Source organism: Pelophylax lessonae, assembly GCF_965119305.1.
Source record: "Pelophylax lessonae genome assembly, chromosome: 5".
NCBI classification, from domain to species: domain Eukaryota; kingdom Metazoa; phylum Chordata; class Amphibia; order Anura; family Ranidae; genus Pelophylax; species Pelophylax lessonae.
Window position 1 is genome coordinate 254763399 of NC_138772.1, and position 25191 is coordinate 254788589.

Genomic DNA, 25191 nt, shown 5'->3' on the forward strand with positions numbered 1-25191 from the left:
ATCACTGTAGTAATGTCACTGGTCCCCCCAAAAGCGTCAAAAATGTCAGCCAGGGGTGAGATCTGTCCGCCGCAATGTCGCAGTCCTGCAAAAAAATAAATAAATCGCAGATTGCCAACATTACTAGTAAATCTAAAAAATAAAAATGACATAAATCTTTCCCGTAGTTAGTAGACGCGATAACTTTTGCGCAAACCAATCAAAATACGCTTATTGAGATTTTTTTTTACCAAAAATATGTAGCAGAAAACAAATTGGCCTAAAATCTTTTTTTTTTTGGGAAAGTTATATAGCAGAAATTGACGCTCATTTTTTTGTTTATAGCGCAAAAAATAAAAATCGCAGAGGTGACCAAATACCACCAAAAGAAAGCTCTATTTGTGGGAAAAAAAGGACATCAATTTTATTTAGGTACAGCGTCGCATGACCGCACAATTGTCCGTTAACCACTTAAGCCCCAGCCCTATTTCGGACACTTTTATTTACAAGTTAAAATCAGTATTTTTTCCTAGAAAACTACTTAGAACCCCCAAACATTATATATATATATATATATATATATATATATATATATATATTTTTTTTTTTAGCAAAGACTCTGGAGAATAAAATGTTGGTCATTGCAATATTTTTTGTCACGCGGTATTTGCGCAGCGGTCTTTAAAACGCCATTTTTGGGAAAAATTACGAAAAATCACATTTCACTGCATTTAAAAAATACTAAACAGTAATGTTAGCCCATTTGTTTTGTATATTGTGAAACATGATGTCACGCCGAGTAAATAGATACCCAACATGTTACGGTTAAAATTGCGCACACCCGTGGAATGTCGACAAACTACGGTCAATAGAAATCTCAATAGGCGACGCTTTAAAAAAATTTTAACGGTTACCAGTTTAGAGTTAGAGAGTAGCTCTTTTTTTTAAATTATTGCTCACACTCTGGCGATCGCAGCGATACCTCACATGTGTGGTTTGAACAGTGATTTAATTCGCGGCTCGACTTCCGTATACGTTTTCTTTCGTGCGCGAGCTAACGGTGACGGCTAAAAAAAAATTTTTTCTCCCTATTTATTTTATTTTTATAACTTTATTACAGGTTTTTTTAAAAAATAAAAATCTGATCACTTTTATTGCTGTCACAAGCAATGTAAACATCCCTTGTGACACCAATATGCAGTGACAGGTACTCTTTATGGAGGGATCGAGGGTCTAAAAGACCCTAGACCCCTACACTACTCATGTATGCAAAACGCCGAAAAAATGGATTTTTGTAAAATCTTACCGTAAAATCCTTTTCTCTTAGCTCATTGACAGACGTAGTCCTCGGTGATACAGCACCTTCGGGTTATGTTGCCTCCACAGGAGTAGGACTAGACAGGAAATAAAATGCTCTGGCCACACCCTAGGGGCAGTCCCAGAGGGTATATCCTCTCTCTCTCTGCCTCAGCAAATCAGTTATGTCATAAAAGCAGTCTTTAGAGAATTTAACCCAACCCAACTCAAAAAAACAGAGGGGCGGGTACTACGTCTGTCAATGAGCTAAGAGAAAAGGATTTTACGGTAAGATTTTACAAAAATCCATTTTTCTCTATCGCTCATTGACAGACGTAGTCCTCGGTGATACAGCACCTTCGGGAAGTCCCAGAGCAGTATCACAAATGAGGGGTGGGAAAATGGAAATCAAATCCAAATCTAGAAGGCACAACCGGTGCCAACTAGAAGTTTACAATGCTCATCCTTAATGAGGAGACTCAACAAAAAAATTTTCAAACAGAAAAAAACCCTCGAGGTAGACCACCGGTCTCCTCAAATTGCGGCCTGCAAAACCTTGCGGCCAAATGAGGCATCCGCCGATGCCATCAGATCAATTTTATAAAATTTTGTAAAGGTATGTACCGATGACCAGGTGGCCGCTTTACATACCTGGACCACTGACGCCTGATGGCGAAAGGCCCAGGAAGTACTGAGCGCTCGAGTGAAGTGCGCCCTAACAGGGAACGGAGGATTCCGACCCTTAATAGAATAAGCCTGTACCACCGTCTGACTGATCCATGTAGATATGGTCGCGGCAGACACAGGCAACCCCCTTCAAGGGCTATCCGTGATCACAAAAAGTGAGTCCGTCTTACGAAAACCACTTTAGGAAGGAAGGATGGATTCGGAAGAAGAACCACCTTATCCCTATGAACCACCAGATCTGGGGAACGACAGGATAATGCGGCCAGTTCTGACACCCTGCGTAGAGAAGTAATGGCCACCAAGAAGACCACCTTCTGGGAATGTAAGCAAGGGAATCTCCCTAATATCTTCAAAGAGAAGTTTCTGAAGAACCGACCACACTAAATTAAGATACCAGGCGGTAAGGGTGCGCGCACTGGCGGAGCCAGATGTCGCACCCCCTGGATGAAATTCCGCACCAAGGAATGATTAGCCAAAGGTTTCTTGAAAGAAGATTGCTAACGCCGAAAACCTGACCCTTGATCGTGCTCAAGGATAGTTTCTGCTCAACCCCTTGTTGCAGACAGACCAAAATTCGGGTCACCGAATAGGTATGTGGGGAAAATCCAATAGATTCACACCATGCAATATAAGACTTCCATGTGCTGGAAGTCGCTTTCCTTGCTTTAACTGGAGGTAGGAATAACTGAAGCTGACACTCCCTTGTCCTTCAGTACCTGGGTCTCAATGGGTCTGGAATTCCCTCCACCTCTATCCTGCGAAGAAGTTCCCGCAGCAACTTGAGAGGATGGAAGGCATGCCGTAGCTGATACTGCCCCCACGGGGCGATCAGCGTTTCTGCTGCGTCCGCTAGAGGATCGTGGCGCGAGCTACAAACCTCCGCACCTTCCTGTTAGGCCAAGGTGCCAACAGATCCACATCCGGGATGTCCCAATGAAGGGACAGCTAGGGAAAAAACCTCTGGATGAAGAGGCCATATGCGATTGGATCCGAATCGGGCTGCTCTAGAGCTGCTCGATCCAGTAAATCAGACAAAATCTGATCGCTCACAATTCCGATACCCTTATTGGTAATCTGGATACTATCGGAAGAAATGACTTCCCCTGGTTGAGCATCGGAGACTTCCTGGTCCGCTCGCTCAACCGGATCCGATTGTCCAGGGAATCGGAATTCTGATTCCATTAAAAAAAGAATCTCCTTCAGGAGAATTTGGGTATGAGACTGGGTATACGGTACTGCCTCTAAGAAGGCCACCATCTGTCCCAGCCAATTGACGGACAGCAACATCCGAATCGTTGACTGAACCTTCTGGAGTTTCCCAGCAAGGAGAAACTCTTGCCCAGGATGTATCCAACCTTAGGCCCAGATAGTTCAGTCTCCTGGTGGGAACCAGGGATGATCTTTGGGAAAGCGAAAAAACGCTGATGTCCTGCGATGATGGGGATATAAAGATAGGCATCCTATATGTCTATGGACGCCAGGAAATCTCTTTGATGCAGGGAGGCCACCACTGTACGGATGGACTCTATTTCTTCCCAAGTCCAGATTTGGACGCACCTTGCCCTCTTTCCTGGGCATTGTGAATAGGTTCGAATAGAACCCCTGAAACCGTTCAATGTTAGAAGGGCAGAATCGCACCGGTGGAAGTGACCGAAACTCGATCCTGTGTCCTCCAGAAACCGGTGAAGACATCCCCCCCCCCACCCCAGAGATGGGTAGGGGCGCATCAGGCTATATTCTTCAGGCTTGGCTGAGCCGGACTCTTTGTTTACCCAACCAGCGCCCTTTGAAACCACTCTAAAGGGGCTTTGGAGGGTTTTCGCCTTATCGCCCGCCCTCGCGGAACGAACAACTCTATATGAGCAGAAAAGGAAGGTCCTCGTTAGTTACGAGGTTTTTTTATCCTAACAGTCTGTGGCAAGACAGCAGGTGGTACCGTCTATCCTATAAAGAGGAATTCCTCAAACGGATAGCACCTAGCCATGCGTTTGGAAATAACAGGGGTTCGTTTCAAAACGACCCCATTTGGGTAAAGGAAAATCCTTCGCCCTTTTGGTAGGCTAACAAGTACCAAAAAGGAATCTCAGTCTCAGCTACCTCTGCCGGTGTAACCTCAAGACTAAAGGTTTCCCGGACGGACACAACTAGTGCATCCACCACTCTTGTGCTATGGCGGAGGCAGAAACGTGCTCCTCACTGCTGAGGAGATATTACCTGAGACAACAGCCCGCTAAGAAGGACCTGCAACTGCATTGACCAGTTCCGAATCCGTATCTGAAGTATCTGATAAACAATAGGGGTAGGCGGGGGTCGCTACTTGACCCCCGTCCCTGACAGGCCACCTCCACCCGGGATACCAAAGACTCCAAAATTGCCGATAATGCATTAAAAACAAGTGGGGTACTGGAGGGTCCTGCGGCCACCTTGAGGGGATCAGGTGGGGATGCCTATGCGGCAGGGTCAATGATTATACAAGACACTTGCCAGCGACAAAAAATGACAAAGTAAAAAAAAAAAACTTTTTTTTTTTTTTTTTGTGTCCCCCAGTCGCAACAGCGTCCCTCAGTGTTACCTGCCTTTTTGGACCCCACAGAGAGAGACAGACCCCAAGGCTCATCCCTGATGCACAGAAGTTTTCATCAGCTTGCTCAGTGCTTGTCTTGTTACAGACAGGAAGTCTTTGGCCCTATTTCCTGGGTAAAAGAGGCGGCTCCGCCCCTTAACACGCCTGCCGGCTCCTCCCCCTGGCTCCATGAGGTGTTTGAGTCACCTCAAACATGGCCGCCCCCATGCTGGAGACACGAGGCTACACCAAAATGGCGGCCTCGTGCGATCTACCAGACAATGGCGGCGGCCTGCACAGAATAGCGGCATGTCTGCAGAAGGATCTCGGCCTCACAACCCTTCACCCTCATGGTGGTCAGCGTGGTCGGAGGTACCGGACCCTAGCGGGCCGTATGCGGTCCGCTGCTTAGCTGGAGGAATAATCTGGAATGCAGTATACATGTATAGACATCGCCCTGTGGCTACTGACAGGTAGGATACCTTATACTATCACAGTAAAGTTCTAGTACTGCCACTGACTACAATCATTTACACATCTTTACAATTAGATTGTCAGCTCCCAAACCAAGCCTCCTGGCTTCTTGTACACAAAAATCACACTCAATTAGGGGGATCTGTGACATGTTATAGGATAGAGGGGAACCCATCCTTACCATTACAGAGAGGGGCCCGCGTTCACCACAAGACCCGTCAGGGGGAAAGGGGGAACATACTACTCACCATACCGGAACCAGGCGGGCGCCAACTCCTGACAGTACCCCTCTCCACCGGGGTGGGAGGGCTGTCGACCAATACGGGCGCCGTGACTCATGGTCTTTGGCGTTTCAGCGAGACGTTTAACTCGCAGGGTCAGTCCCCGTCCAGTGGGACTATGTCGCGGCCGACCCAGCGCGGAGCTAGGGCCTGCACGCGCTCGTAGGCTGAACTGGGGTGACCACTGGATCTCAACATCCAGCCCGTCGCCCAGTTCAGCTTTCTTGCTTGAAGATCTCACAGGAACACTGGAGAAAAAAAGCTGTCTTAAAAAATTCTTTTCTAAGAAAAAAATCCTGCCAGGACCGAAGATCCCAGCAAGGTATCTAGGTCCTTACTCCTGACTAGACAGAAAAAAACTGATTTGCTGAGGCAGAGAGAGAGAGGATATACCCTCTGGGACTGCCCCTAGGGTGTGGCCAGAGCATTTTATTTCCTGTCTAGTCCTACTCCTGTGGAGGCAACATAACCCGAAGGTGCTGTATCACCGAGGACTACGTCTGTCAATGAGCGATAGAGAAACTGCATTTTTGGAATCAGTCTTTTTTTTTTTAATTTGCCGCCTTTTGCAGCAGAGTAACCCGGAAGTGACGTCATGGACGCCGCCTCCGGGTTACGTCATCGGAGACCCGATCTAAGCTGATTCCATCCAGCCGGCGTTTCCGCCGGCTGGGTGCTCAGGTCTCCCAGTAGGACGGGAGGCGCAGGCAAAGTCAAGGAAGGCGACGTCCCCTACCGCTCACCCGGGTAACGATCGAGCGGCTCCCGAGCCACATCGGTCGCTACAGACGGAAAGCCGACCGTCGGCTCTAAACCACAGTACTGGGATGGTGCCTCTAGCTAGAGGCATCATCCTGGTATAACCCTGCAAAGTCTGCCGACGTACACCTACGTCACTTTGCGGTAAGTGGTTAAAGTAACCCAGTGCCGAATCGCAAAATATGGTCTGGTCATTAAGGGGGAAAATCTTCCAGTCCAAAAGTGGTTAAGGAGACCAAGAAGGCAATTTTTCTTGGACATAAAGGACATCCAAAAACAATCCAACTGAGGGGTAGGCAACAGCCACTGAGAAATCCAATGTGCATGACTTCAGGGAAAGGAATGATGAGCAAACAAAAGTATATCTTGACCAAAGGAATACCAGTGAACAACTGAGGGTAGAAGTAAGACACATACCTGATTTCAGGGAAAGAGAGATCCATAATATAACATCTCTCTTCTTAGTAGTCCAACGGGAAACAAAGAAGGAGGGTATCTAGTCCTTTCTAAAGGAGGGGTGGGGGGGGAGCTAAAAAACTATTTAAAAAAGGGAAGACAATGAGGTTGATTTACTAAAACTGGAGAGTGCAAAATCTGGCGCAGCGCTCCACAGAAGCCAAACAGCTTTCAGGTTTTTTGTCAAAGCCTAACCACTTGACCTCTGAAAGATTTACCCCCCCTTCATGACCAGGCCATTTTTTGTAATACGGCACTACATTACTCTAACTGACTATTGCGCGGTCAGGCAACACTGTTCACAAATCATTTATATAATTTTTTTTCCCCACAAATTGAGCTTTCTTTTGGGGGTATTTGATCACCACTGCATTTTTTATTTTTTGTACTATAAACAAAAAAAAATATATAAATATATACGTCATCACCACAAAAATCAGCGTTTGAACTTTGCAAATGAACATATAGACAAGCCTGATGCATTTTGGAAACAAGTTCTGTGGACTGATGAGGGTAAATTGAACTTTTTGGTCGGAATGAGCAAAAGGTACGTTTGGAGAAGAAGGGGCACAGAATTTAATGAAAAGAACCCCTGTCCAACTGTAAAGCCTCGTACACACGCAACGAATTTCCGCCGACCGGTCGTTCGTCTTTTGTCCAGAGTGGTGTCTGTTGGTTGGAATGTGCTCTAGACTGCACACGAATTTTCCCGCAGGACAGAATTCTACTTCAGAAGTGATGTCATGTGTTGGATTGCTTTCTTTGTGTTCTATCATCTCTGAGCATGCCTAGTCTTGCTCATAAGATTTCTCCCCATCGAAATCTGTACTGACTGCACGAAAATCGGACGTGTTTTGACGGAGGACAAACATTTTATAGCCTGCACACAAGGATTTTTTCGGCCGAAAAGTCGGAGTCGGTTGTCGAGAGCACCATACTAACAAGCCGAAAATGGGCAGATCAGTCGTCGGATGAAAATTACCGGCCGAATTTCGACTCGTGTGTACGAGGCTTTAAGCATGGGGGTGGATCAATCATGCTTTGGGGTTGTTTTGCAGCCAGTGGCACAGGGAACATCTCACGAGTAGAAGGAAGGAGACAGGATCAGGATATGGGAGCTGTGATTGGCCCTCCTGATCACGTGATGGCTGTGTCCAATCACAACCTTCACAGTGTATATAGAGACACATGTCTCTGTGTCAGTCCTCCCTTCTGAGCTCAGTGAGAGCTTAGTGTGGATTGGGGGGGGGGGGGGAGGAGAGAGAGAGGGAAATGAGGGGGGTGGGGGAATATGCAAGGGATGATTTTAAACATACAGTGGGTACGGAAAGTATTCAGACCCCCTTAAATTTTTCACTCTTTGTTATATTGCAGCCATTTGCTAAAATCATTTAAGTTCATTCTTCTTCCTCATGAATGTACACATAGCACCCCGTACTGACAGAAAAACACAGGATTGTTGACATTGTTGCAGATTTATTAAAAAAGAAAAACTGAAATATCACATGGTCCTAAGTATTCAGACCCTTTGCTGTGACACATATTTAACTCAGGTGCTTTCCATTTCTTCTGATCATCCTTGAGATGGTTCTACACCTTCATTTGAGTCCAGCTGTGTTTGATTATACTGATTGGACTTGATTAGGAAAGCCACACACCTGTCTATATAAGACCTTCCAGATCACAATGCATGTCAGAGCAAATGAGAATCATGAGGTCAAAAGGAACTGCCTGAAGAGCTCAGAGACAGAATTGTGGCAAGGCACAGATCTGGCCAAGGTTACAAAAAGATTTCTGCTGCACTTAGGTTCCTAAGAGCACAGTGGCCTCCATAATCCTCAAATGGAAGACGTTTGGGATGACCAGAACCCTTCCTAGAGCTGGCCGTCCGGCCAAACTGAGCTATCGGGGGAGAAGAGCCTTGGTGAGAGAGGTAAAGAAGAACCCAAAGATCACTGTGGCTGAGCTCCAGAGATGCAGTCAGGAGATGGGAGAAAGTTGTAGAAAGTCAACCATCACTGCAGCCCTCCACCAGTCGGGGCTTTATGGCAGAGTGGCCCGACGGAAGCCTCTCCTCAGTGTAAGACACATGAAAGCCCGCATGGAGTTTGCTAAAAAACACCTGAAGGACTTCAAGATGGTGAGAAATAAGATTCTCTGGTCTGATGAGACCAAAATAGAACTTTTTGGCTTTAATTCTAAGCGGTATGTGTGGAGAAAACCAGGCACTGCTCATCACCTGTCCAATACAGTCCCAACAGTGAAGCATGGTGGTGGCAGCATCATGCTGTGGGGGTGTTTTTCAGCTGCAGGGACAGGACGACTGGTTGCAATCGAGGGAAAGATGAATGCGGCCAAGTACAGGGATATCCTGGACAAAAACCTTCTCCAGAGTGCTCTGGACCTCAGACTGGGCCGAAGGTTTACCTTCCAACAAGACAATGACCCTAAGCACACAGCTAAAATAACGAAGGAGTGGCTTCACAACAACTCCGTGACTGTTCTTGAAATGGCCCAGCCAGAGCCCTGACTTAAACCCAATTGAGCATCTCTGGAGAGACCTAAAAATGGCTGTCCACCAACGTTTACCATCCAACCTGACAGAACTGGAGAGGATCTGCAAGGAGGAATGGCAGAGGATCCCCAAATCCAGGTGTGAAAGACTTGTTGCATCTTTCCCAAAAAGACTCCTGGCTGTATTAGATCAAAAGGGGGCTTCTACTAAATACTGAGCAATGGGTCTGAATACTTAGGACCATGTGATATTTCAGTTTTTCTTTTTTAATAAATCTGCAACAATGTCAACAATTCTGTGTTTTTCTGTCAGTATGGGGTGCTATGTGTACATTTATGAGGAAGAAGAATGAACCTAAATGATTTTAGCAAATGGCTGCAATATAACAAAGAGTGAAAAATTTAAGGTGGTCTGAAAACTTTCTGTACCCACTGTAGCTGTTACAGATCCCCACACACAGTGTCCCCATGAACATCTGTATCAGTGCAAAAAACTAAGTTATTACCGGTTAACTTGATTTCCACAAATCTTCCAGGATGGCTTAATCAGAGACAGGTTCCTCCTACCTAGCACAGGAAACATAATCCACATTAGTTTAAATGGAGGAGAGAGCCAGAGACCCTCAGTGATAACAAATAACTGAAGGTACAGCTAATTTCATACCTACCACCATACTAAAACATGTATAATAGGGCAGGACGCAGCACCGACCTGGAAGATTCCTGGAAGTCAACAAGTAATAACCTTGTTTTTCCTCAGTCATCTTCCAGGACGGCTTAATGAGAGTGACATTATAAAAACCATACCTGCTAGGGAGGGACCACAGTGTGAAGCACTTTTCTTCCAAAAGCCTGGTCGCTAGCAAATAAGAGATCTAGACAGTAATGCTTGACAAAGGTCTGGAAACTAGACCAGGTGGCTGCTTTGGAGATTGAGATCGGGGTAGTTCCTGCTCTATTCAGCCCAGAACGTAGCCAGGGCCCTGGTAGAAAGGGCTCTAAGATTTTGGGGAGCTTGGAGCCCGGCAGATGCATAAGCCTCAATGATTGCAGCCTTCATCCATCTAGCAATGGCAGTTTTAGAAGCAGATGAACCTTTTTTATGCAGTATAGAAGGAATAGATTAGGGACTTTTCTCCATTCTTTGGTGCGCTCAATGTAACATAATAGGCACTACCTTACATCAATTTTATGGAAATCCTCTTCCCTAGGGTTGCAAGCTTGTCCACAAAACGATGTGATAATGATTTTCTGTGATCAATGAAAGTGTGTCGACTCTTTGGGGAGAAAGCCCAGGTCCAGCAATAAAATTACTCTATCGGGCAGAATGTAGCAGTATGGCTCGACTATGGACATTGTTTGTAGTTCCCTGACTATTCTAGCTGTGACCAGGGCCACTAAGAGCACTGTTTTGTAGGTTAAGACTTTCAACATCTCTAACGCAGTGGTTTTCAACTCCGGTCCTCAGGACCCACTAACAGGCCATATATTAAGTATTACCTTGGGTGCAGACTAGAATACTGCAATCACTGAGCAGCAAATGAGACCACCTGTGATGTAATTTAGTTATCTTGCAAACCTGGCCTGTTAGTGGGTCCCGAGGACTGGAGTTGAGAACCACTGCTCTAACAGCTCAAAAGGCTGTTTTGAGAAACTCTGAAGGACTGTAGACAAATTCCACGGGGGAAACTTATTAAACTGTGGCACTCTACTCGAGGCAGCCTTGATAAATCTTATTAGAATAATTTTCCGCCAATCTGATATCTAGAAAATCGGACAACGCTGCCACTTGTGCTTTTAAACTATTGGGGGCTAGCCCTAGGTCCAATTTATTTTGCAGAAAATTCAATACTGCCGGAATAATCGGTCCAGCAATGCGGTCATTGTCCTTCTGCCAAAAGCAGAATTTCCTTCCACACTATTATAGATTAAAATTTGTCGATTTTTTCCTACTGATTAAGATCGTGCCGATTACTTTTTCTGACATTCCCTTGTTTATTTAACAGGTGCCGCTCAGGAGCCAAGCCATCAGAGAAAGACGGCTCACTTGCGGGTGGCATAAATCTCCCTAGACCAGTAAATCGATCCCTGGCAGCTTCAAGGGTGTTGCTAATGACAGTTTCTATAGAGCGCCAAACCATGACCTTTTTGGCCAGGCTGGAGCTATCAGAATTACTTTCGCTCTTGAGGATTTGCCTTTCAGAATCACTTTGGTATGAGCCTGAATGGAGGGAAGGCGTACAGAAGATCCTCTGACCATGTAAATGCAAAACATCCAGATGCAGGTTGTAAGGGTCCCTGTGAATTGAAAAAAAATTCAAACAAGTCTACTAGGAGGATGACTCCACATCTCCGAAATTGACTTGAACACTTCCTGATTCAAGCTCCATTCTGTGTGATAAATCTTTTCTGTGCTCAAGAAATCCACCAGAGAATTCAGCTCCCCTTTGGAGGGAGGGCATTTTCAGCTTTGTCACTTCCATGAGGGAGCCCGCGTACCCCCTTGTTCATGTAGGACAGTGTTTCTCAACTCCGGTCCTCAGGGCACACTAACGAGCCAGGTTTGCAAGACGACTGAAATACATCACAGGTGATAAAATTTGCTGCTCAGTGATTGCAGTATTCTAGTCTGCATCTCCCCAAGGTAATACTTAAAATCTGGCCTGTTAGTGTGCCCTGAGGAATGGAGTTGAGAAACACTGATGTAGGATACTGCCGCCACATTGTCTGATAGAACCAAAATATGTCTTCCTTTTATGTGGGTCCGAAAGAGAGAAGAGCTTTCCATATTGCCTTCAGTTCCCTTAAATTAGAAGAAGAGCAGATGGCCTCTGATTTCTCCCATTTTCCCTGTGTAGCCAGACGTTCCATGTAGGCTCCCCAACCCCACACACTCGCGTCCATTGTTATCCGGACTGGATTTTCCTGCATCCAAGATCTCCCTTTCAACAAGTTTTCTTCCTGCAGCCACCAATGCAGAGACTCTTTTACTTGATTTGGCAGTGTTCAAGGTACTCTGTTGCCGTTCCACACTAACAGGCAGAAATTCTGCAGTATTCTCATGTGTGCTTGAGCCCAGGAGATCTCTGGGATAGATGCCGTCATTAGGCCCAAAAGCCTCATCATTTCCCTGATGGATATTGCCTGTCTCAGGAGTAGATTGGAGGTTTCTATCTTCAACAGATCTTTCTTCTCTTCCGGTAAAAATATTTTTGCTTCCACCAAGTCTAGTATGTAACCTAGGAAGACAACTTTCTGCGATGGTTGCAAACTTGACTTTTCTGAGTTTGTGTTCTACCCCAGTGATCGCAGATGGTTTAATCGTGTAGGTTAGGTTTTTCTCCAGCTCTGTGTAGGACTCAAAAACCAGAAGATCATCCAGGTAGGAGTATTATCGGGATACCTGTAGGTCCTCAGTCTCTGTAAGGCTTCTGCCAGGACCTTCGTGAAGATCCTGGGAGCTGATGCCAACCCGAACGGGAGACGTTGAACTGGAAAAAGATGGTCTGACCTAGTCCTTTGACTGCAAACCTGAGGAAGAGTTTGGAGCAGCCTCTGATTGGAATATGCAGGTATGCACCTTTCAAAACGATCGTTGCCATGAAAGCTTCTCTAAATAGCTTCCCTTGTTGTGCAAATCGTGTCCATCTTGCATTTTTTTTTTACACCACACTTTTGTTGACTTCCTTTAAATTCAGGATCAACCTGTATTTCCTTCTGACGAACAAATGGGAATAGAACCCCCCCATACCCTTGCTCTCGAGGGATGGGAGAAATGATTCCCCGATCCAGAAACTCCTGGATTGGATTCGTCATGGCAGCTGCTATGTCTATTTTGGCAGTGGAGTCATCAAAAAATCGGCTTGGGGGTATATGATGGAATTCTATCCTGTAACCGTTGCCGATTAGATCCAGGATTAAATAGTTGGTTGTAACCCTTTGCCAAGAGGGTAGGAAAGTGCCAAGCCTCCCTCCTATCCTGCAAGGAGAGTCAATGGCTTTTGCCTTTGGTTTGGGAGGGATTAAACAGAAATCCCCCTCTGCCTTTACCCTTCTTCTGTTGCCAGGGTCTATTTTGGTCCTTCCTGCCTGCGTCCTTCTGACTGATTTTCCTGAAAGGATGAAAAGGCTTTTTGGACTGCTGCCTCTTTGGATTCAGAAAACCTTTTTTTATCAGCAGACCTCTCCAAAACCGAATCCAGGTCTTCACCAAATATTAAGCCACCCTTAAACAGTAATAAGCATAACTTTGCTTTGAAACTCACGTCTCCTGCCCAGGCTTTAAGGCAGGTAGCCCGCCTGGCCTCATTTATGAGCGCGGTACATCTAAGCTGAAAATCTGATGGGTTCTGCGGAGGCATCCGCAATATAAGCCATGGTCTTGTTGAGGGTGGGGAGTGAGTCCAAAACCTCCTCTTTAGGGGTGTCTTGTTTTAGGGGGATCATCAACTGCTTCAACCTGATATCCAATGTCCTGGCTACACAGGTGGATGCAATAACTGGTTGAAAAAGTTAGCAGGACCTGCATCCCATGCGTCTTTAAGTAACCTTTTGCCTTTCTATCCATGGCATCTTAAAGTGCCCCTGCGTCCTCAAAAGATAGGTTTGATTTTCTGGCCACCTTTGACAGAGCTGCATCCAGCTTTGGACATTTCATAACACTGCATCTTCCTCCTTAAAAAGGAAACCTTTTCAAATTTCTGGGGAGAAAGACTTTTTTCGGCTCCGTCTTTTCCTGCAGTATGGTATCTTTCAAAGCAGCGTGTACGGGGAATGTTCTTCTTGCCTGTTTTGATTGCAAACCTGCATAGAGTTTATTATGTACTGACAAACTTTGGCTCTCTTTTTCTTCCAACTCCAAAGTATCATATATAATATTCAAAAAATCGTCTCATCAGAGGGGAACAGAAATTGTTGCACCTGACTTGCTATTTCTTCCCTTCTTCCACACTAGAATCTTCACTGAAGTTGTCCTCCAGCTGTTCCAGCATCCCCTGTTCTTCTAATGACTGGTGCATGGGCCTGAGGTGTTGTGCTAGCATAGGACGTACTTGGTTGAAATACGTCCGGACCCGGCTCTTGCATAGAGCTAGTTTCTTTTTTGGTTGGAGTGTTTAGAGCAGGGATCCTCAAACTACGGCCCTCCAGCTGTTGTGGAACTACACATCCCATGATGCATTGTAAAACTCTGACATTCACAGACACGACTAGGCATGATGGGAATTGTAGTTCCTGAACAACTGGAGGGCCATAGTTTGAAGACCCCTGGTTTAGAGTGTCAATGCAGTCTATGCGAAGCACTTTTTTCCAGGCGGATGACCAGGTTTTGTTTGCACGAGGCACATTTCTCTTTAGAGACATCTCCCTGCATCAACAGCAAAAAAACTAGGGCAGAGCATATTGCACACATAATTAGCGATGATGGGAGGATGCTTACAGAGGACACTGAAAAAGCAACCGTGCTGAATTCTTTTTTCTCGTCAGTCTTTACGCAGGAAAAGGAAGGGTACACTGACCATGACTGTATGGTTAGTAGTAATACACAGGACTTGCCACTATGGCTAACAGAGGGGGAAATCAGGGAAAGACTGGATAAACTTAACACAAACAAATCACCAGGCCCGGATGGCGTACATCCGAGAGTGCTCAAGGAACTCAGTATGGTTATATCTAGACCACTGTTCCTGATCTTTGCTGACAGTATTAGGACAGGAGATGTACCAGGGGATTGGAGGAAGGCTAACGTGATTCCGATATTCAAAAAGGGCCAGAGACATATCCCGGGAAATTATAGGCCTGTCAGTCTGACATCAATAATATGTAAACTTTTGGAGGGGATGATAAGGGACTATATCGTAGAGTATGCTAAAGACAAAAACATCATCAGTAGTAACCAGCACGGGTTTACAAATGGGCGATCTTGTCAAACCAATCTCTTAGCATTCTACGAGGAGGTAAGCTGTGAGCTAGATAGGGGGAGACCAGTGGATGTGGTGTACTTGGATTTCGCTAAGGCGTTTGATACAGTTCCCCACAAGCGCTTAATTTATAAAATAAGGTCTGCAGGTATCGACAGCAGGGTTTGCTCTTGGATACGGAATTGGCTAAAAGGCCGTGTCCAAAGGGTAGTAATAAACAGCGCATACTCAGACTGGTCTGAGGTAGTAAGCGGGGTGCCCCAGGGCTCAGTCCTGGGACCAACCTTGTTCAATTTATTCATAAACAGCATTGAGGACGGGATCAGTAGTTCGTTATCAGTTTTTGCAGATGACACAAAATTGGCCAGGGCAATAACTGCACAGCATGAAGCAGATATCCTACAGAATGACCTGGACAAAATTACCGAGTGGGCAACGACATGGCAAATGAGGTTTAATGTGGAGAAGTGTAAGGTTTTGCACTTGGGGACCAAAAACATAAAAACACAATACACGTTAGGAGGGGAACCCTTGGGGGAATCAAAAATGGAGAAGGATCTGGGAGTCTTAGTTGATGATAGATTAGGCAACAGCATGCAATGCCAAGCGGCAGCTTCCAAAGCCAACAGAATATTAGCATGCATAAAGAAAGGGATGTATTCCAGAGATAAGACTATAATCCTTCCACTTTATAAAACTCTGGTCCGACCGCATCTGGAGTATTCTGTCCAGTTCTGGTCGCCAGTCCTCAGGAGGGATGTGTTGGAGCTGGAGAAAGTCCAGAGAAGGGCAACTAAACTGATTAGGGGGTTGGAGGACCTTACCTATGAAGAGCGGCTGCAATCGCTCGATTTATTTTCCCTGGAGAAAAGACGTCTGAGAGGGGACATGATAGCAATTTATAAATATCTTAATGGGGATCTCAGCTTAGAAGAAAAGCTGTTCATTCGAAGGAATTGCATGAGGACTCGAGGACATACAATGCGATTAGAGGAGAAGCGTTTTAACCTCAGGCAACGTGGGGGGTTCTTTACTGTTAGGGCTACAAGATTGTGGAATTGTCTACCACAAGAGGTGGTTTCTGCGGGTAGTATGGTGACTTTCAAAAGACTCTTAGACTTACATCTCAAGGATCAGGAGATTGAGGGCTATGTTAGATGATTACAGTCACACACACCTACACAGGTTGAACTGGATGGACTATTGTCTTTATTCAACCTCACCTACTATGTAACTATGTAACTATGTAACTGCTCCCTCTTTCTTTGTGGTTCTTGCCCTGCAAGGCACAAGCGAACATTGAGCGGTAAAGAAAATAGCCAGGTGCAACAACAAAAATACACCAGAGAGAGAGGAAGACCTCTGGAGACTCCTGCACCTTGCAAACTATTACGTGTACATAACAACCACTATCACTAGTGCCCCTCCACCAGTGTAAAGGTAACAGCGCTGATGAGCATACATTATGCTTACCTTAGGCCCAGGATCTGGGTGTGTCCCCTGATCCACCTCCTTTGAAGCAGCCACCTCCATTGCAATACATGAGGTCTCAGGATTTCCGCTTCCTTATGTGCACCGCCCGAATGAGCACCGCCCTTGTCCGTCCCTGCAGGCCCCAGACCGGATACTGTGGATTAGGATGCCGGCCCATGGTGCAGCGCTGTTATTCTCCCCTATCTTCAATACTGGGATAGTGCAGGACACCTTCGGCCCATAGTAAAGATTGCCGCCATGACACTTCCGCTGTGTTGCGCGGAGGATACTTGGCGTAAATGACGTGCCCTCTGCATTTCTGGCTCCGCAAGAGTGACTGCACTCCCTCTGATGGCCATGCTGGGAAGAAGGGAGACACCAACCCCATGCTGCCAACATGGAAACGCAGACTCTGTGATGCCTGCAAGGACTGGGTAAGCCTCCACTGTGACCACCTATTGGACACAAAAAAACTGGGAGAAGGGGTCCCCCAATCCCCCCCCCTCCAAACCAAAGGTATCAGGGGGGCCCGAGTTACCCAGATAAACATCCTCAGGGACACTGCCCCAGTTAAGGAGAGGCCAGGGTCGGGAAGCTCCTGCCACCTAGCACGGAGGCCTAACAGCATGAAGTTTTCTTGAAGTGATCCTGTCTGGCCATGGAAACACAAAATACTGAGGGTCTCTGGCTCTCACCTGTATTTAAACAAATGTGGATTGTGTTTCCTGTGCTAGGTGAAAAGAGCCTCTCTCTCATTAAGCCGTCCTGGAAGATGACTGGGGAAAAACATCTGCAATAGTGTACCATTGGGACATAAACATCTCTCATGTGTCCATTGGGGGACGATCAACAGCTGTCATAGCATACAAGTGTTTAAAAACATCTGTTAGTGTACCAGTGTCCCACCAATAAATATGTTGGTCTCATACACATACGTAAACAACGATCACACCACACGCAAAAGTCAGAGCGAGAGCAATAATTTTAGCACCAGACTTCCTGTGTAACTCTCACACATGTGGTATTCCCATATTTAGGAGGAGTAACAGACTGTCTTTTGGGGTGTAGTTGCAAGTATGCCTATGCCTTGTGTGAGAAAATAACTTACTAATATGAAATTTTTGAGAAAAAAAAAAATTTCCAAAGAATTGTGGGAAAAAATTACAAACTTCAAAAAACTTGTCATGCCTCTTACTAAATACCATGGACTGTCTACTTTCCAAAAAGGGGTCATTTGGGGGGATTGTTGTACTGTCTTGACATGTTAGTTAGGGCCTCAAGAAATAGGATAGGCAGTCAGTAAATCAGACAGGTACATATACACAACGTTCGACCTGCGCCAGTGAAAGAGTCAAGTACATTCGATCTTATGAAAAAAGTTTCAACTGTGGCTGTAGTTAGTCTTTTTAGGAAGTATGCAGGATAGTTCAATCCCTGGGGTTAGTGGAGATGGATGGTGGAGGTGGCTGCAGGCTTCATACAGAGCTAGAGGGACTCTGCAACAGACAAAAAGGGGTAGGAGAAGAAAAGCAGCGCCACCTCAGTGTAGATTAAAAGGTTATTTATTACATAAAAACAACGTAGTAACTCACACAGAGGAAATCGTTGATCAGCAAATGGTAATAGTTCTTCTGCAACACTGCAGGGATGTTCGGCCACAGTGTACTTCCCGAACATCCCTGCAGTGTTGCAGATGATGTCAGTAAATCAGGTGTGATCATCTTTCAATGACTGGTATCATAGCTTGTAGACTCTATACCTTTCATACAGACCAAATAATATACAATGATTTGGGTCATTTTTACCAAAGAAATGTAGTAGTATTTTGGTCAAATTTTGAAAGAAAAATTACTTTGAAAAATTGTATAACAGAAACTGATAAAAAAAAAAACAGAAACTGATAAAAACCCTTTTTTTTTCTAAATATTCAGTTTTTTTTTTTTTTTGTTTGTAGAGCAAAAAATAAAAGCCCCAGTGGTGATTAAATACCACCAAGTTAAAGCTCTATTTGTGTGAAAGAAAATGATAAGAAGGTCATTTAGGTAGTGTTGCATGACTGAGTAATTCTCATTCAATTAGGAAGGAAGGGGTGAAAGTGCCCAGTATTGAGATGGTTAAAATAATCAGCCGTTATTTTGTATAACCTTTATCCCAAAAGGAAAAACAGGATTTTTGTACTTGCCGTAAAATCCATTTCTCTGAGTTCACTGACGAACACAGCTCTCCATATTCAGAACCAAAGGGTTATATTGCCCCCTACAGGAGTAGGACACTAGGCAGAAAAAAAGGCTTGGCTATGCCTATGGGCAGTCATAGGTGGTAAACATCCCCCTCTCTGCTATAGGCCTTCAATTTAGTAACAACAGTGTCAGAAGTATTACAACTCTATAGAGGGGTGGGTGCTGTGTTCATGAATTAATTCAGAGAAATGGATTTTACGGTGAATACAAAAATCCTATTTTCTTTTTCATTCATTAACGGACACAGCGCTCCGTATTCAGAACCATAGGGACGTCCCCAAGCAGTGCCAAAGATGAGGGGTGGGCAATAAAAAATTCCAAGGCTAAAAACACAATAGCCAATCGGGTAAACAGGAGCTCATCAAAAAACAGCTGGAGCCCAACCCAAACAATACACCCCCAAAGAGGGAACAGACCCTCTAAACAGCAGCCTGCAAAACCTTGCGGCCAAAGGAAGCATCCGTAGATACCAACACAACCACTTTGTAGAATTAAGTGATAGTGTACACCAACGACCATGGGGCGCCTTGCAAACATGCGCCACTGACGCCTGATGACGGAAGACCATAGAAACACTAAGTGCCCGAGTAGAGTGCGCTGTTACAGGGAAAGGAGGAACCTGACCCTCGATAGAATAGGCCTGAGTCACAGTCTGTCTGATCCATCTGGAAATGGTCGCAGAAGAAGTGGACAGCCCTTTTCTTGGCTCGTCCATAATCAGAAACAGTGGGTCTCACCTCCGAAAAGTCTCCACGGTTGCCAGATACACCCAAATAGCCAGAACCACATCCAGGGAATGCAACGCAAATTCCTTAGGATGTTGGAGTCTGGGACACAGGAAAGGCAACACAATGTCTTCATTCAAATGGAAATCAGAGACCACCTTAGTAAGGAATGATGGACAGGGGCAAAGAACCACCTTATCTTTGTGGACCACCAGATATGGGGTACGACAAGATAACGCTGCCAGCTCCGACACCCTGCAAGTTGAGGAGATAGCCATAAAAGCCACCTTCTGAGACAGCATAAGCTGGGGATCCTCCCAAATATTTTCAAAAGTAGACTGAGAGCATTAAAGTTCAAATCCCATGGCGAAAGAGGAGACTGCACTGATGGAATCAGATGTCGAACCCCTTGAATAAAAGTATGCACCAAGGAGTGCGAGGCCAGGAATCGCTGAAAGAAGACCGCCAAGGTCGACACCTGGCTCTTGATGGTACTCAAGGCCAATTTCTGCTCAACATCTCTTTGAAGAAAGGTCAAAATCAGAGCGACCAAAAAAGAACAAGGGTGAACACCAATCGACTGTATGCTTCCCACGTACGATAGTAAATTTTCCTAGAGATAGACTTCCTTGCCTTCAACACTGTCAGAATCCCCGACCCAGGGAAACCTCTATCCTTCAGCAACTCTATGGGACACTCAAACTGCACCTGTAACTCCACAGGGGCATCAGAAAGCAGGAGCACCCCACAACCTGCAGCGAAGAAAGGGAGGGACCACACCAGATTCATAACCTCACTAGAGAAGCACTGGTCTGCCCCAGAAAAAGCTCAGTATCCACATGCGGCATCCAGGGGAAAAGGAGGCGCTCCCACAGCCAAAATCACCGCCCAGAGGCTCCACTGTCATGGCCGCTGCTCTTAATGCACGCTGGACCAACCAAACATGGCCGCCAGACTACGCAAACATAGCTGGTCAATAGATTCACACAGGCCCAAAGAAATGGCGCCGACCATGGCAAAATGGCCAACACACGCGGCATCCACGAGGCTTCCAGGGACTCAGGAGGGATCCCTGGAGCCCTAGCAACAGCAACCATGAAGGGCAGATCTCACAGGAAAAAAACAGGAGAGAAAACATGCCATGTAAAAAGAAAAAAAATGCCAGGACCAGAGGTACCGGCAGGGAACTAGGTCCTTACTCCTGACTAGGCAGAAAAAAAAAAAAATGGAAGGCCTATAGCAGAGAGGGGGATGTTTACCAGGTAGGACTGCCCATAGGCGTAGCCAAGGCTTTTTCTGTCTAGTGTCCTACTCCTGTAGGGGGCAATATAACCCTATGGTTCTGAATATGGAGAGCTGTGTCCGTCAATGAACGAAAGATAAAACTTGTTTGCTGTAACTGATAATAAAGTACAGTAAAACCTTGGATTGCGAGCATAATTCGTTCCGGAAGCATGCTTGTAATCCAAAGCACTCTTATATCAAAGCGAATTTCCCCATAGGAAATAATGGAAACTCAGATGATTCGTTCCACAACCATTTATTCATAAATCCTTCAGTTTATAGTCCATATAAAAAGATTATAGCATTGCGATAGGTTGTGTAACCATAAAATGTCAATCCACAAATAGCCGCTTCCACAAGGGGATTGGAAGCAAAATCCAGCAGGAGCTACAGGGTAGCAATATGGTTCCATTTAATGAAGGTACAACATTTAGCAACTCACATGGTTGATGAATAAAACAGGCACATCTAAGTATGCAGGCATCCAGGGTAAAGCTGTCCACATAGACTATCTTCTGCACCGCCGGCTGCTAGTCTGTGATCCTGACCGGGAAGACCACCCTGCAGTAAAGCGATCTGAAAGCGAGGGGCAGCATGGAAGGGATGACGTAGATGGCGGTGCAGAGGATGGTCTATGTGGACAGCTTTAGCTTGGATGCCTGCATCCTTAGATGTGCCTGTTCCAATCATCAACCATGTGAGTTGCTAAATGTTGTACCTTCATTAAATTTAACCATATTGCTACACTTCGAGGCTCCTCTCTTCTCTTTTATACTCAGCTGTGACTTGAGGCTACTTGTATATCAAGTCAAAATTTATTTGAAAATTTTGCTTGTCTTGCAAAGCGCTCTTAAACCAAGTTACTCTCAAACCAAGGTTTTACTGTATTAGTTGCAGTCCTGCTTTAATTGGTTACTGTAGTTAGAGTAGAGCTATAGCGAAACTGTTTTTTTTTTTTTCTCTCATTTTCGGATAGAGTAAGGAAGAGTTATAACACCCATCAGATTTTTTTTTTCACCACCTGTTTCCCATTGTGGAGATGTCCCCTCACCTCCTGTGTCATAGGCAAACAGAAAGGAAGGGGAAATCTCTACAAATTAAAAGAATTCCTTAACCACTTAAGCCCCGGAAGATTTTACCCCCATTCCGACCAGGGGGTATTTTGCGATTCGGCACTGCGTGAATTTAACGCACAATTGCGCGGTCGTGCGACGCTGTACCTAAACGAATTTGACGTCCTTTTTTTCCCACAAACAGAGCTTTCTTTTGGTGGTATTTGATCACCTGTGCGATTTTTTGATCACGCGCTATAAACAAAAAAAGAGCGTCAATTTTGCAAAAATAGCAATATTTTTCACATTTTTTTATATGAAATTCCCCCAAAAAAAAATGTAAAAATCAAAATTTTTAAAAATTTTCGGCCAATTTGTTTTATGCTACCTATGTTTGGTAAAAAAAAAAATCGCAAAAAGCGTATTTTGATTGGTTTGCGCAAAAGTTATCGCGTTTACTAACAAAGGGAAAGATTTTTGTCATTTTTGTTGTTTTTTTTTTTAACGCGTAATGGCGGCGATCTGCGATTTTTTTTGCGGTACTGCGACATTGCGGCGGACAGATCGGACCCTTGACTGACATTTTTGACACTTTTGGGGTTACCAGTGACATTTCTACAGTAATCAGTGCTATACATATGCACTGTTACTGTAAAAATACACTGGTAGTGAAGGGGTTAACTTTATTTGGAAGGGAGGGGCTGTGTGTGTCCCTAGGGGCGTGGTTTCTACTGTGATTGGCTGTGGCTCTAGCTGTAAGGACACTGATCAACGGATCTACATACCAGATCCGTTTTATCAGTGTCTTTGCAGCGAGGAGAATGACAGGCAGTTTGTTTACACAAGCTGCCTGACATTCTCCCTCTCCCCCGCCGATCGCCGAGTGACCGGCGGACATCGGGTCCGCTGGTCACACGCGCGGGGGGTCCGTGACCACGCAGGAGCGGGAGCGCGCCCCCGGGGGCGCGCGCTCGCTCCCTAGACCCTCACAAGCAAGCAACGTAGCCCTACGTTAGTTTGCCTGTGAGGGGCTGACCGCCGACGTAGATAGTCGTGCGGCGGTCGGCAAGTGGTTAAAGAGGAAGTAAACCCTCCTCTGCAACTTTTACCTATAGGTAAGCCTAGAATAAGGCTTACCTATAGGTACTGTAAATATCTCCTAGACACGTACCGTTTAGGAGATATTTACCTTACATGCAGCCAGTGACATCACTGGCGCATGCGCTCTGAAGGAACGGCCGCTGGTGCCGTTCCTTCAGAGGCCCATGCCGTGACCGTCGGCTCCCGCGCACATCACCGCGGCTCCGATCAGATGGCCAAATGCCGCGAAGACGGGCGACTGAATATGTCGCCCGTCATAGAGGTAAGCGGGCGGCACAGCGGGGGCTCATTCTAAGGTAAGTATTTCATACTTGCTCATTGTGTTTCTCTTTCTGGTTGAAAAAAAAAATTTGGGGTTTACAACCTCTTTAAAGCGGTAGTTCTTTTGACTTTTAACTACAGGTAAGCCTATAATAAGGCTTACCTGTAGGTACAATTAAGAGTTCCTTGCCGGGAAGTGCCGGAAAATGACTCCCACACGCATGCGCGGGAGTGACATCATCGCGGCTCTGGCCAATCACAGCGCCGGAGCCGCCGAACCCGGAAGAGACGCCGAGGGATCATGTCAGCGCCCACAGCGGTGTCCGGGGGTCCGTGTCGGGGCTTCGTTCTAAGGTAAGTGTTTCATAATGAGCTAGTATGCGATGCATACTAGCTCATTATGCCTTTGTCTTGCAGGGTTTTTTTTTTTTTCTTTGAGTTTACTACCGCTTTAAGGAACCCCAGGTCACTAGAACTAGTGTCCCTTTTGCAAGATTACTTCTCTAGGGACAAGCCAAAATTTGAGATTTTCTTTGACTTTCAATGACAATGATAAGCAGGACAAATAGAGAGGTGGGACAGAAACTGCAATAAAAAACGGACAAGCGTTCTAATCCCTCTCCAGTCCACCCAAAACTAAAAAAAAAAAAGTTTGCTTTAGTTATACTTTTAATCTGCTAAAAATTTCTAACATCCCCTTCCCCTCAAACTAACAAAGTTGCTGTCCAAATCTGCCCCTTGTGCTCCTTCATCCAGAGTGGTGTCACTCTAGGATGTGTTACTGGCCAGATCATCAAGGGAAAATATGAGAAAAAAAAAACAGCCACTACATCAAATGAATGGTAGGCTGCAATATATAACATTATTGGTTTTGAGATTAATACCTATTTAATATTGTGTGTCTGAAGCCTGCCTGGCCCCAGACTCCATTTGATGTAAACCACACTCTTTACTATAAAATAAAAAACAAGTGCTCGTGTAACCCATGTACACACATTTACCGTTCCTATACATAGAATAAAACAACTGCGCAACAGGACATAAATTCCCAAAGGGAAAAAAATAGTTCTCACCATCTTGCTGCAGCACATGAAGGAATACAGAACCATCGTTACAATAACACAGACAGTACTACAACATGTCCCGGAAGAAGTGACAATTCTCCAAAACACTTCCTGGTTGCGATCGGCCCATTCCTTCACGGCTAGCCAATAGGCGCTTCAAGCGTCACCATGTGACTTAGCTGGGACTGTATAATGTGACCTGGTTCAAAGGGCGAAGGAAGTGAGCGGGTACGGAGCTCTGAGAGGAAGTAATGAGTGCTGTATGAGAAAGCGCTGAGTGGGAAGTCACAGACTATTATTAGTACAGAAAATATCTCCTGTGGTGTGCTTCCCTGGCTATATTCTCGCATGCCAGCTTTTCCCTTAGTCCTGACTAGAGTCGGCCATTTCTACTATCTTCTTTGGTCTTCTGCTACACTAATATCACGTGCAAACTTGTTTTGGTGCTTATGCATTCTCATGACATTCATGTGGTAGAATTCTCATCAATTCTTTGGTGTCATTTATAAAACACTAGCATCAAAAACAGACAGGTCGATAAAGAAAAACCTAAAGTGGTAATAAAACAAAAAAAAATGTAATATTTTGCAGTTTACCAATGCCTATAGTGCCTGCATTTGCTTTTTTTTTTTTTAGACCCCCCCCCACTCTTTTCACCAGGTGATCTGGCCAGTAACACAATTTCTGTATTAGGCCCCTTTCACATAATGTCCGTTGTTGAGGGGGACCTGATCGGGGGCCACCTATTCTATATGGAGAGGCGGATTTTTGCTGACACACTCGTCTGTCATCCAATCCTACAAGATCCGCTTAAAACAGACGGATAGCGATATATTCACCATCCATCCAGCGGGTCAGATTGGATGAAAACAGACATGCTGTCAATTTTCATCTGATATCCCCATAGAGATGAGCAGGACTCCTGACAGAGCCATCTCTGCACAGTGAGCAGAGACAGACCTGTCATCCGCCTGCTCAGCGGGAATCAACGGAGCGATCCCCGCTGAGCTAGAAGAGTCCACTGAGCGCATCCGCCCTGTGAAAAAGGAGCCTTAGGGTGCCTA

General features: G+C 45.4%; 1 protein-coding gene across 1 annotated transcript in view; it reads right to left on the reverse strand.

The window, feature by feature from the left end:
* ICE1 (interactor of little elongation complex ELL subunit 1) overlaps window positions 1-24188 on the reverse strand; it is a 478826-nt gene extending 454638 nt beyond the window's left edge. Inside the window, exon 1 of the mRNA XM_082258761.1 lies at window positions 24137-24188. The gene's annotated coding sequence lies outside the window, so the exon portion shown is untranslated. The remainder of the gene's footprint in view (window positions 1-24136) is intronic.
* Between the last annotated feature and the right edge of the window lie 1003 nt (window positions 24189-25191).